Source organism: Lactuca virosa, chromosome 8 (genome assembly GCF_052849685.1).
Source record: "Lactuca virosa cultivar CGN04683 chromosome 8, Lactuca_virosa_CGN04683_v6, whole genome shotgun sequence".
In the NCBI taxonomy this organism is placed as follows: domain Eukaryota; kingdom Viridiplantae; phylum Streptophyta; class Magnoliopsida; order Asterales; family Asteraceae; genus Lactuca; species Lactuca virosa.
The window spans coordinates 115,556,461-115,571,469 of NC_136433.1; the positions used below are offsets into that span (position 1 = coordinate 115,556,461).

The following is a 15,009-nucleotide window of genomic DNA, read 5'->3' on the forward strand; positions in this document are numbered from 1 at the left end:
TGGATAAAGTTTACAACTTTATCCTTTAGAATGGTCCAAACTGCCAAGATCTAGCCTTTAAGCATCAAATGGGACCAAAAGTGCATCTTTTTCAACTTAATCCATTGAGTCCAAGTCTCCAAACTTCACATCTGAATCACAATGATGTTTAGATGCATAAAGTTTCCATCTTTATCCATAACAAGGTCACAAACTTTCAAGATCTAAACTTTATGCACTAAAATGACCAAAAGCTCATAACATCCAAAACTAGCTAGATCTAACAAATGAATCATCAAGATTCAAACTTTATACCTCTAGAAGATAGATCAATGTGAACAAAGTCCAGATCTACAAGCTCCAATGCAACCAACACTTCTACAAGAAGTTCCTTCACCTCCAAGGTGCACCATGCATACTCCAAAGCACTCAAAATCACATTATTTTAACTCAAAAGGCTCATTTAAGGTTAGGGTTTCATGAAAGGGGTGTTGGAGGGGTGGAGGCTAAGAATGGAGTGGGTTTGGGGGAGTTAATGAGCTTAAATAGGGCTTAAACCACGAAAATAGTGTTTGGGCATTGATTGCGTACGCCCAGCGTACTCCAGGTACGCCCAACGTACTCAGGATTCCATTAGTACGCCCAACGTACACCTTTTTGTATGCCCAACTGTAACATACACGTTCAGTTATCGTGTTTTGTTAATTTTAAAATGAATATTATTAAGTAATATATGGTTTTGAGCATTGAGTTCTAACAAGATAGTTTTATGAGAATTGAAGTAAAACTATGTTTAGAATCATTCAGAAAAGTATCGGAAGTCTTATGAGATTCCAATCAAAAGTCAACTATTGAAATTAACGAAAATATAAAGTTAGAAATAAGTAAAAATAATGTTAGTGAAAGTTGTAGATTATCTCGTTAGAAACATTTAGGTGAAAACCTCATCGAAATCCGAGTTCTAACGAAGAAGTTATGACTTATTGAAGTTTCGCGACAAAACCGGCACGACGCCGTATGACGTAAAAAGTGAGTTTATGATAAACTACTTTTTAGCTTTAGTAATCTAAATAAAAGTCGTAGTATTCGTTAAACCGAGAATTTTCATAAAAAGAACGTTCAAAATCTGACTTCGTATGAGGAAGTTATGATTTTTCTAAGTTTCAGTATAGCAGTATACAGCTAAAAACTCAAAATAAAGATCGAGTGATTTTTAGCCGACACAACCTAAACGAGAATCGAAGGTCTCGTCAATAGTAGTACAACGGTAAAAAGACAGACGAAAACGGACGTCGGATGAAGAAGTTATGAATTTTTAACGGACTTTTCCTGTCCCAGCCCGGTAAAAATATAACTTTAAAAATAAAGTCAAAATTAGCCGACGGAGTCTAAACGAAAGTTGTAGATTATCATCTTACCTACGCGTGGATATAAAGAACGTCAAAAACGAAGCTCGTATGCAAAAGATATGGATTTTAGAAGTTTGATAAATCAAAGTACGCCCAGCGTACATGAGTACGCCCAGCGTACTCGTGTAAGAGATCCGGAACCCGTCACCCTCCCTACTCCTTCGCATGAGTGCCACGTGTCGTAGGCTTGACGCGTCCGAGCTGATCTACTTCGTACGTCCATCATAGTAGACCGCCAAGCAGTACGCCCATCGTACAAAGGAATTACGCCCAACGTAATCAGGTGCTTCGGACCCCTAAAAATAGGATGCGAGGCTGTCGGATTTAAGGTTACGAAATTTACTCTTTTACACCCCTAAATCTCTCGAAAATTACCCTAACACCCCCCCCTCCGAAGCCTAGGAAATATCCCCGACAACCGAAGCAAGTCCCGACGCTCCGAAAGCCCGAGAAAATAATCTTTTCAAGTTGAAACTTTGCCCGCGCAAGGCTCGGTTTTCAACTAAAATCCCCAGTTTCATCAAAGAAGGTCGTTTTTAGAGGCGAAGTGCTGCCCAAATTATCATTTATTCCTTCGGTTATTTCACGGTGAGTTCAATATAGGGACAATTGTATGTTATGTGTATATATTCAATGTACTTTCCTGTGTTATATCGGATTTATGCCTTTGGCCATGTAGAGCATGACTCGTATAATTTATGGTATTGGCTTTGTGCCTTTGGCCATGTAGAGCATGACTCGTATAACTTCTGGTATTGGCATAGGGCTATGTAGGGCTGAAAGCCTGTATATTCTAGCAAAATGATAATCCGAAATCGTATTTTCTGTGCCATTTGGGCTGAAGCTTTATTGATGTATAACAAGTTGAAATTGTTATGTCTCATTGATTATAAATCTTTGAATCAGATTGTTGGTTGATATGGAAAGCATGTCATATGATACACATATACCTTTGTTGTTCTTTGTCCCTCTTTGCTTCTGTCATATTGATATGTATATGGCATACGTTATATTGTAACTGTTATTGAACTCACTAAGCGTCACCGCTTACCCCTCTCAGTGTTTAACAATTGCAGGTAATAAGCATCCAGTATAGTCATATATTGTTGGAAGATTTAGAATAGTTTATAATATTACTTTTGTACTTGGGTTTACGTTTGTATAAAAGCTTTAATATCCTGGGTAGTTATGTAATATACTAAAACTTAGTCGGTTTGTATCCAGTCTTTTGTAATCAAATTATCAATGTAAAATATTGTTTTTGAATATGCATGTAGCATGTTTTTGGAATAATAATATTGTAACGTTTGGAAAGGGGTTCTTTCACCAACGTACTCAGCTTGGCCCAAAACCACCCAAACTTCAAACGGTCATAACTTCTTCGTTCTAAGTCCGTTTTCGACGTTCTTTATATCCACAGAAAGGTATTGAGGAGCTCTACAACCCTATCTAATTACTTTTGACGTAGAACACATCGAACTAAAATCCATAATTCATAAAAGAAGTCTGAAACACTACATTCCCATTTTACCCTTTTGACTCCAAAGTGAAAACCGAATACTGGCCTACCCAAACCACTAATACTGCCAAGCATATCCAAGTGCTGGCCTACCCCCTTCGGTCTATTTCAGCCGAATACTGTCGAGCATATCTGGGTGCTCGACGTACCCCTTCGGTCTATTTCAACCGGATACTGCCGAACATATCTGGGTGATCGACCTACCCCTCCGGTCTAACGCGATCGGATATTGCTTGGAACACTAGAACTGTCCGGAACAACATGCTGCCTCCTGGTTGCTTTCCAAAATCCGCCGAGACCTCCCTGGCCTCAATTCGTCTGCCAGTCATCTGAAATACCGGATTTCTGCCCGGCTGCTGCCAACGAACACCCTCACAGTCGCCATACGCTACTTCCGAAAGAAATTTTGGCTAGCAGTAACTGCCCTAGCTATATCGCCACTCATGGCTCCATCAATCCTTCTAGTCCCTCCGATCCCAATAGCCTTACAACCTGTCACCACCGAATCCAATGCGAATAGTGAATGCTACCAGAATAATTGTAGTCTTACATCATGCCCGGTCTCCAACGACCAACCGTTTCCTGGTTCCGATCATGTTGTGGCCTTTCCATGATCCTACGAACTGACCCACCATGGCCTAAATTATCTGAAAGAATCTGTGAATGCTACGGCTCATTCCGTAGTCTAACAACACCTTCCCACACTATTTGAACGTATGAAGAATGTTACGGCTGCCCCGCAGGCGTACAATACTTTCCACACTATCTGGCCGCTAGTGAATGCTACGGCTATCCCGCAGTCTTATAGCACTTCCCACACTATCTGGCCGCTAGTGAATGCTACGGCTATCCCGCAGTCTTACAACACTTTCCACGTTGTCTCGCTGCTGGTGAATGCTATGGCTATCCCGCAGTCTTACAACACTTTCCACGTTGTCTCAATCGTTGATTACCAATCCGAACACATCCAACGTCGAGCACACACACGATCTAACATCCCAAACTGAACTCATGTCCTGACTGGAATCCCCAATCTGATTCCCTAAATCCTGCTATCAAACATTCTGAGAACGCGATCCCATTATTGGCAAGTTTTCCGAACTTCCAACTCACACTATCCTCAATCCATATAGCCGCTTGGGCCTTCTTTCTTCCTGACAAGGATGCGAAACTTACCCCAGTTTCACACCTACTTTTGTTCCTGACTACCTGAACGATTCTCCCCCACTTTGATTCAACTAAAATCTTACAACACACAGATTGGTAGGATTCCCAATCCTTCTTACCATCCAATGATCAATCTGCTGGAAAGCAACGCTTACCACTGTTAGTGTTCCAAAACTAACCAACACTAAAGCAGTACAACTCTTGAAGACTAACGGAACACCTCCCGAGTTCCAATCACACTTGCTATAGCTACCGCATCCTGGGAACCCACTATATAAGGAGACGACCTCACACTACTACTCTAAGATTCATGGTATGCAAATGGCATGTAACCCGAACATAAGCAGAAAATATAACTCCAAGATACACTTACTCATACCGATGCAAGACAATAGCAATAAAATCATAAATAAAAACTGATAGGAAAGAAAAAGATACACACCTGCGACATCGGAAGCTGCTTGCGCCTCCTCTGTAGTCAGCTGGAAAGCCCTGCTCCTCGCCGCAGGCACCTCTGCCCGACCCTGATGGACGTCGGTGATCCTCAATGTCGCAGGGGCAGGTGCCATCACCTGTCCCACTGTAGCCAAACTCGGACATTGGGCCTTCTTGTGGCCCCGCTGACTGCAATGAAAGCAGATCAGGTCTGATCCCTGGGTGGTGGTAGCAGTACAATCCCTGCTATAATGACCGATCCGGCCGCACTTGAAGCAGCCAGAATCACCACCACTGCCACTCCTACACGCACCCTCGTGTGTTCTGCTGCACTTGCCACAGCGGCTACGGTCCTGATGAACCCTCAATCTAGAATCCGATACCTTGGGCCTCTTGCCCGATCCCGCGGATGTCTGAACCCCATCTGGCTTTCTCTTCCTCTCCGCCTCCAAGTCGATCTCCCTCTCCCTGGCTCGAGTGATCATAACCTCCAGCATCTTGCAGCTAGACCGGCTCACAAACTGTCTGATGTCGCTCCTCAGCATCTCATGGTACCGAGCCTTCTTCATCTCCTCGTCTGCCATATACTGCAGAACGAAAAGGGCCCTCTCCCTGAACTTAGCGGTGATCTCAGCCACCGTCTCAGTAGTCTGTTGGAGATCATGGAACTCCCACGCTAGCTGATGCACCTCAATCACTGGTGCAAATTCGGCCCTGAACCTGGCCGAGAAGTCACTCCATGTCATTGCATCAATAGCGGCATCATCTCTAATAACATGTCCAACGTCCTCCCACCAATCACGTGCTCTGTCCTTCATAAGACAGGAGGCGAGTCGGACCTTGTCCCCCTCGGGACATCGACTAGTAAGGAAGGCGTTGGCGAAATCTGCCAACCACTGACTGCTTGCAATGGGGTCATTAGCCCCATGATAGTCTGGAGCTCCACAAGATCTGAACTCCCGAAATGCCAACGTACGCGTCCCCATCATGGCCGCTATCTCAGTGCGGAATGCGTTCAGCCTCTCATCAAGAGTATTCATAATGCCCTCCTTGACCGTACCGCAGATCACAGGAGTCTGGTCAATGATTCTACGCGTAATCTCAGGTGAAATAAACTCCCTCATCTGATCATCCAGCTGCCCGGCTCCCGAGCCCGAGCCAGATCCCTTGCCGACACCAGAACTGCTAACTGACCTATCACGTAGCGTCACCATGCTCATACCATAACAATCATCATAATACTCATCATAAATAGAGGGATCACACACACTACAAGTTCCTTGGTTTTATCTCAGCCCTCCTTGACTCGAGTACGGATCATCTGTTTTCAGTAGTACGGGCCCATACTACCTTCCACATCTATCCGTACTTTCCTCAAGAATTGCCTTGACTCCACCAAGTCCCTTTCACTAATTCCGCTCCCAGCACTAATCTCATCCTAGGCTTACCCTAGGGTAATCTTTGACCCACTCTCTGTCATCAGCTGCATAAGAAGTCCCTGCCACCTCTCCCTAAATAGCTCGTGAATACCATTACATATTACTAAGACTAAATAATTCTTCGAATGAGAGGTCTCTCCCTACAATGGTTAGACTCAAACGAGAGCTGCGAAATAGGGCTAATCCTAACCTTCTGAAATTATTTAGTCCTCGTAATATGTAACTTAACATATTCGTTTACTAGTTAGTTAAAGATAACTATAACTCCTAAAAGCACAAAGCAAGCAGCATTCGGGCATTGAGTAAACAAAACCAAGCATATCCTAATCAGGCCATCATATCATTGACTAATCAATACTAACATCTAGTTCAATAAGCTCATACAGTAGGCATACAATGCATCCTTCCTAGATCCTTAGCCCTAATCTAGCATGCAGTTCACATATTCACAATTCATATCATAACATAACAAACATGTATGGGTAATTTGGGAGAACTTACTTGAGCTCGGCTGATTGCATGCACCCCACCCTTTTCTATTTTAAAAATCCTTTTTATAAAAATGATTTTCTTTTGAAAACTTTCATACCAAGTCCTCAGTTTGAGTTCAGACACACCCGGGAGTGTGCTCGAATCCCTTAAACCAAGGCTATGATAGAAACTTGTAACACTCATAAAATACGGTCCAAAATTTTTATTTTTTTAATATTTAAATAAAACCATAGTTATCAAAACGTTCCATCAAAACACGAGTCAAAGTATTTCAAAACATTATTACCAGAGTTTCCAAATCAAAGCATCAGAGTAAAGATCCCAGGTTAAACATCATGGTGTGTGCAATGCAGTCATCCCGACCTCTTCCTTTTGCTACCAGAAGTACCTGAAAACAAAACTGAAAACCGTAAGCACAAAGCTTAGTGAGCTTCCCCAAACTACCACATACCATACACATAATCACATAATCACATATAACATATCGTGGGCCCCGCCCGGCATCGGACAAAGTCCGACATCGGGCCCCATCCGACATCGAACCGTAGTCTGGAAAGCATATAATCATATCAAAAATACACAAACAATAAACACATAGTCATAAGAATATAAACATTCATCGGGGACCGCCCGACATCAGACCGAAATCCGGAAAGCATATAAACATTCACCAGGCACTGCGCGACATCGGACCGAAATCCGGAAAGCATATAAACATTCATCAGGCACCGCCCGACATCGGACCGAAATCCGGAAAGCGTATAAACATTCATCGGGCACTGCCCGACATCAGACCGAAATCTGGAAAGCATATAAACACAGACACATGCAAGAATCACGAAGACATCAAGCATACAAACATTCCTCGGGCATCGCCCGACATTGAACTGTAGTCCGGAAAGCATATAAACATTCATCGGGCATCGCCCGACATCAGATCGAAATCCGGAATCATACAATCATATATATGGGCTGGCATTGGTGCCTTTGACCCGTTTCTATAGGAGAAAAATCACCTCAAGTGCTGAAGCTCATCGTAAGAAAGCTGCTGCCCTGCCGGCTTCCCGAGCTATCAATACCAGAACCAGATAAAATCTTAGTTAATAGGCCAAAACCCTCAAGTTTGGTCCAAGGTCAAACTTGGTCAAAAGTCAACGGTCAACGAAAGTCAAAGTCAACAAGTCAAACTTCAGGCTGAGTACGCCCAATGTAATCAGCTCGTACGCATGGCGTACTTACCAACCAGAATCGGGACCCCATATGAGTACGTGCAACGTACTCGAAGGTACGCCCGACGTACCTAAACAAATGACACATTTCCATTAAGTGCTTAATCTCTTAAGTCCTTTCATCCAACACTCAAATCTAGTCCCACCACATCATTCTAAGTCATAAAGTTTCCACCTTTATGACTTTCCATGTCTAGAAAAGGTCCAAAAGCTAAAACATTAACTTATTAATCCATTAAGACATCATGACACTCTCATGGAAGGTCACAAACTTTCAAGATCTAAACTTTATGCACTAAAATGACCAAAAGCTCATAACATCCAAAACTAGCTAGATCTAACAAATGCATCATCAAGATTCAAACTTTATACCTCTAGAAGATAGATCAATGTGAACAAAGTCCAGATCTACAAGCTCCAATGCAACCAACACTTCTACAAGAAGTTCCTTCTCCTCCAAGGTGCACCATTCATACTCCAAAGCACTCAAAATCACCTTCTTTTATCTCAAAAGGCTCATCTAAGGTTAGGGTTTCATGAAAGGGGTGTTGGAGGGGTGGAGGCTAAGAATGGAGTGGGTTTGGGGGAGTTAAGGACCTTAAATAGGGCTTAAACCACGAAAATAGGGTTTGGGCACTGATTGCGTACACCCAGCGTACTCCAGGTACGCCCAGCGTACTCAGGATTCCATTAGTACACCCAGCGTACACCTTTTTGTATGCCCAACGTACTCAGCTTGGCCCAAAACCATCCAAACTTCAAACAGTCATAACTTCTTCGTTCTAAGTCCGTTTTCGACGTTCTTTATATTCACAGAAAGGTATTGAGGAGCTCTACAACCCTATCTAGTTACTTTTGACTTAAAACACATCGAACTAATATCCATAATTCATAAAAGAAGTCTGAAACACTAGATTCCCATTTTACCCTTTGACTCCAAAGTGCAAACCGAACTATTGGGTCAGATATCTACATTACACACATCCAAATGGGACTAAATATTACATTTTCAAAGGCCCTAATACTTATGACAACTGATGACTGGGTCGCAGCCCCAAGCAACGAAGCAAATCCAAAACCGAGTGTTACAATTATACTGCATTACATAGGAAGGTTGATGTTATAGCTGATGCCATTGTGAAGTTAGTTGAATACAATACAAATTATTCGACTAATTTTGATGAGAAGTCAGACATGGACGACACCGTATTTTCAAAGTTGGATGAGTTTCTCAATGGTATCAAGGAATCAATTTTGAATGTGGTTCTTCCAACTCGATCTTCAGTTTCTCATGACTTGATCTCTTAGTTACTTTCAACTTTTGATTCTAATCTCAAAGCAGCATTCACTCCCATCCTTAATTTGGTTCCTCTTTTACCAACTAATGCTCCTGCTACGAAGTAAGTGTCACAAGGGGGAGAGAAAGGATGCGGAGGCGTTGAGTCTTCGAAAGATACATATCAAGGATCAGTTGTTGGGAAGGTGATAACTACTCAGATTCCTACTTCACTTCTTGTTTCTCGAACAACAACTACAACAAGACCTATTATGAAAAGGATTGTTATAGGTGAAAGTGCTGGAGGTTTTGGTTCAAGCTCAATGCCACCTCCTTTGAAAGAAATTAAGGAAGATAAAGGGAAAGGTGTTTTGGTAACTCCTTCTGAAGAAGAGAAGCAGAAGCAGCATGCCTTAGAGATCGAAAGGCAAAGACAAATTAACAGTATTTTGAGGAGAAGGCAAAATGACCCACCAGGCTTGAATAATGGTGATCCCAACAAGCATTGGTGCTATGAGACCATTGAGGAGATTTTTTCAATCAGAAAGTTCGATTATTTTCGAAAAGCACCAAAGAAGAGTTATGATATTGAGTACTCTGACTTTAATCAACTTGATTTCCCGATAAATCATATGCTGTTCGTTTCTGCACAATACAAGTTGGTTGATCAGTTCAATGACAAAGAAGAATACAAAAGACTGAAGATAAGATTTCATGCAGTCTTGGGGAAGAGAGAATAGGAAGTATGGTCATCGGTGAAGATAGTTAAAGTGTTGAATATTTCACGAGAGAACTTGTTCGAAGGCATACTACAAAATTTTCGCTATGTTGTTGTCAGACGAAATAATGTAGTGTGTGATTTTTCGATTATTGATTTCCCGTTAATGAACTTAAATGACTTGATCAATCTGACAAGCATTTTAAGTAGTGTTGATGTTTCAAAGCTGCAAGAGAACAAAAAGGATGATTTTCTCATTGGGTTTGCTCATATCAAGGTGTTCATTGATAATTACTATGATTGTCTAGCAATCACTAATATTAAGTTGGCAATGGCTGTTAAAAAGACCTCGAAGGTTCCTCAGTCACTGCTGAAAGGGAAGATTGATCTCAGCAAGTATATCGATGGTGAGATTGTGCATCAACCTCTGGGAGTTGTTTTCCAAAGATAGAACAAGAATGGGAAGATGACTAAGTTTTTGTTTCAAGTATGCGATGTAGAGAGGTATACGAATTCTCAATATACGAGCCTTCTAGTTCGAATCAACAATTGCAAAAGGAATAATGAAGTTGACAAGGCTGAGATTCGAAAGACAATAATTTGGTATATGGAGGTTCGCATGACACTTCTTCATACTATGAAGCTAATGGCATAGTGCGACTTTTCTCACTAAGGGGGAGATTGTAGGGTGCGAAATATTTAGTGAGAAGTCGAAACTTGTTTTAGTCTGCTTGAGTGTGAAGTCTTAGTTTCGTTGTGTATGTATTTGTAAGGCATGTCGAAGTCGAACTGTAATGTTTAGTCCTTACATTTTTTTGTGTGTATGTTACACTCTATAAATAGCATAAGTATAGAGGTAGAGAATAGCTTTTTGGACATTTCATCATTGTATTCTCTCTCAAAACATTTGTACTCTTTCAGACGATAAATGAGCCAAACATATCTTATTTACACATCGTGTTCTTATTGCTTTCAGTGATTGATTTCGTTTTCATTACTCGATTCTAAACACATCAATGATTACAGTGACTATAAATTCTTAAAAAAAAATATAAAAAACAAAACCTAATAAAAATATTAAAAATTGTATTAAAACAAAACATAAAAGAATTAGAAAAAATTATTCCAATAGAACATCAAAAAACATCAATAAATGTATTTGAAAAAAACATCAAAAAATAAGAAAAAAATATTTGAACAAAACGTTAAGAAATATTATCGAAAAAATATAAAAGAAAAACATTAAAAAACATATTCAAATAAACCCTTAAAAACATCGAAATCCTAAAATATATAAATAAATTAAGTAAAAACAATAATAAATAATAGAGAAAATTATATATATGGTTCTTGTGGCGGTAACAAATTACATAAATGATCCTTATCTAGGAAGGACAAATATGTCATTTCACATAGAACTTAACTGAAAAAGTTAATACTGTTAGTCCAAAGGACAGTCTCTGCAAAATTTTGAAACCACATGGACCATCTATGTAAAGAATTCGTCATAAGGACCATAATTGGTCGATTTTGTCAGCCATGAGGACCATTTATGTAATTTTGTCAAAATGGTATGAATAAATGGATATATTTGATATTTTTGTTGTATTTCTTTGTAGTTAAAATGAGAAAATATTACATAAAAAAATGCATTCGAAATATATATATATATATATATATATATATATATATATATATATATATATATATATATATATATATCTTAATCCTTGTTAATGCTTTATAATGAATAATTTGATTTTAGGTGCACATAATGTAACCGAATGAAAATATAATTATTTCATTGAAATAAAATCATTAAAATGGTAATAATGTTTTTTAGGCCAGAATATGTTTGAATATGTTAGAAGATTCTAGTCAACGTCTGCATCAAGAATATGGCGCACACACATTTTTGGGTCTGCAATCTTCTAAAAAAACAGTTCGAAAAAGCTAATGTATGCGCGTCGTCTGCACGATGCATACAAGAAAGACCAAGAAAATCTACAAACACAATCTAAGACTATAAACACTTACATGTACGTTTGGAAATTACGATTCCTATAACTTCTCATAAAACAAGATATATTGAACATTGATCCCGTTACTAATATAAAAAGATGTCCCGTTACTAATATAAAAAGATGTTTTAGATACTTGATAATTACCAAAATATTCCTATCAAATTAAATGGTTAATTGTATTCTTTTCAAAGAAAGCATCATATTCATATGTGATACATTTGACTCAGTTAATTCTTCCTAAATAATTAATATCCATAAAAAATTTGCTTTGTATCAATTTCAAGTTTCAAAATTATAAGTATAATTCATAATAAATTAATACCTAATAAACGTTCATATGATACAAAGTTGTAGCAAATTACATCCGAAGACAGCCCTTTCGGAATTTTTTGTTAGCTTAATCTACAGGTCATCAAAAGCCTACTTGCATGTGTTAATGTTTTCCTTTCTACAAGTAAAATAATTTATTTTTTACACTCTTTCAGAAAACTTTATTAGAAATTAAATATATTTTATATTTAATCATTGACTTGATATTATTTAATTAAATATATCATGTATCTCAAATATCAATTATTCATGCCAGGATTACTCGCACACATTATCACCAAATTTTATAGCCAATGTATGTCTCAAATATCAATTATTCATGCTAGAATCACTCAAACACATCATCACCAAATTTTATAGACATTGTATCAAAAATCATATATTTCTTTGTCTGTAAATTTGAAATTGAATAATAATATAATATTTAGAGAATTGGTTGACTTTATATATATATATATATATATATATATATATATATATATATATATATATATATATATATATATATATATATTCACAAAAGGTTAAGAAACAATATATCTTTTCCTCTTCAGATTTTGACCACAATTTATTTAAATTTGGCAAGTTTAGTCCCTCACACCTCCACCGCTTCCAATTAAATGCAGACCATATTTTTTTATCCGCCGCCTCAATGATACGTGTTTTCTCCTCAGAAATTCCTTCTTAAAAGAGCACCGTCGTCATCTTCTCCACCGTTTACCAGATCATTCGATAGAGGTTCTTCAATTCACCACCCCCATCCATCTTTTAATCAGTTTCTTTGACTACTCGATTTAACACTTCATGGTTTCTTCATCTTCTTAATTTATTCTTTGCTAAAATTAGGGTTCTTGATGAAGAAGTTAGGTCGCCTTCTCTGTTGCGGTTTTGATAAAATTGTGATGCTTATGAACAACAACACATTATGTTTGGTGAAGAATTACGGGTAAATATCACTCCAAAGGCCCATCAGAAATAAGAAATGAATGACTAAACCTCCTCAATTCCTTATGTTGCCTCCTCCGTTTGCCTGCCTGCTTCCTTCAGCGAAACTCCTAAACGCTACCACCGCTTCCAACCTCAATCGGTCTTCATATCACTATTTGTGGTTCATACTTTAGACCGACCACCTGAGAACTAAGGCGGCTCGGCGGACGTATTAGCGACAACCGTATCAGATCCAGGAGCTACGATTTCCGACATCGTTTCTCCGTTGATAGGGATAAGAACTAGGACAAAGGGATCTATTTGCACAAATACAATTATTATTTAAGGCGAACTCTCCTGTAAACCCTAATTTGCTCCAACTTCAGAAATTTTGAAGAAAGATGGGGAAGAAACAACACAACAAAGACCGGATGTACCTTATGAATACAGAGTGGGCCGCCGTTCTGCGACTTCCTTTTGTATGTGATTCACCAAATTAATAATTGTTTCAAATGAACATCGTTTGATGCATATCCAGTTTCAACTTCTTCAATAGTCTCTTGATCCAAGGTTAATTCATCCCTTAACCTTACCTATTGTTTTGTTTTCTCTTCAAACCTTTGTCATAAAGACGGGGATTATCAGTTTGAATCAAAGCCTGATATTGGTAAAGAGCAAGAAAGAGGAGATCGGATGTTAAAAAATATTTATTTTGGGATAAAGGTCGACAGTGTTGGGGTATTTCCTTTTTCTTTCTAAAATTTCAATTTATGCTTCTTCAAGTGCTACAATTTTTAGGATTTTGTTTCTTTTATTGATTCATGTTTTTAAGTGTTAAATTGAAGTTGTAGGGAAAGAGTGATTTGATTTGATTTGATCAGTAATCTCAAATGCGTGTGTTGTATAGTTGTTTTTATGATTTCTATAAGTTTCACTTCAATTTTATGTATGTAAGTTGGAGAAATTGATTTTGTGGAGCTTTTCATCCCAACTGTTTGTTTATATGTCTCTGTAAAACTGAATTGATAGCTTCCATAGAAGTCTTCATGAATTGATACGAGCTATATTTTTTCACTTGGGTATCTTGGGGTGGCTCTAAATGGATATGGACTATAATTGATACTTTGTGGTAATTATATAGTACGTCCACATCTATCCGTACTTTTCTCAAGAACTGCCTCGACTCTACCAAGTCCCTTCTATTACCACTGCTAATCTCATGCTAACTTCATCCTAGGCTTGCCCTAGGATAATCACCGACCCACTCTTCGCTATCAGCTGCATAAGAAATCCATGCTATCTTCCCCTAACTAGCGCGTGAATATTATTACATATTACTAAAACTAGATAATTCTTCGAATGAGAGATCTTACCCCACAACGGTTGGACTCAAACAAGAGCTGCGTAATAGAGCTAGACCTAACCTTCTGAAATTATTTAATCCTCGCAATATGTAACGTAACATATTTATTTACTAGTTAGTAAAAGATAACCAAGACTCCTAAAAGCACAAAGCAAGCAGCATTCGAGCATCGAGTAAACATAATCAAGCATATCTCTTTCAGGCTATCCCTGACTAATCTGTACTAGCATGCAGTTCATAAAGCTGAGATACATATAACAGGCACATAAGGCATCCTTCCTAGATCCTTAGTCCTAAACTAGCATGAAATTCTCATAAAGCTGATAATTATAACATAACATAAACTTGTATGGGTAATTTGGGAGTACTTACTTGAGCTCGGCTGATTGCATGCACCACACCCTTTCTCTTTTTCAAAGTTCTTTTCTCTTTTCAAAATTCTTTTCTTTTTCTTGAAGTTCTTTTTATAAAAATGATTTACTTTTGAAAATTTTCATACCAATTCCTTAGTTTGAGTTCCGACACACCTGAGAGTGTGCCCGAATCCCTCAAACCAAGGCTCTGATACCAACTTCCAACATCCCAAAAGTACAGACCGAAAATTTCTTTTTAAAACCATTTATAACAAAACCATAAGTCATCCATCATCATATAGAAAACCATAAACCGTGTATCTCAAAACATCATGACAAAATACTGTAT

General features: G+C 38.6%; 1 long non-coding RNA gene across 1 annotated transcript; it reads left to right on the plus strand.

Annotated features, from left to right (window-relative positions):
• The first annotated feature begins 12,608 nt into the window (after positions 1-12,608).
• On the plus strand, positions 12,609-14,018 carry LOC145129032 (uncharacterized). Its single transcript, XR_013717248.1, has 2 exons — positions 12,609-12,755; positions 12,864-14,018. It is a non-coding gene; the product is annotated as an uncharacterized LOC145129032 (long non-coding RNA).
• Positions 14,019-15,009: the final 991 nt, after the last annotated feature.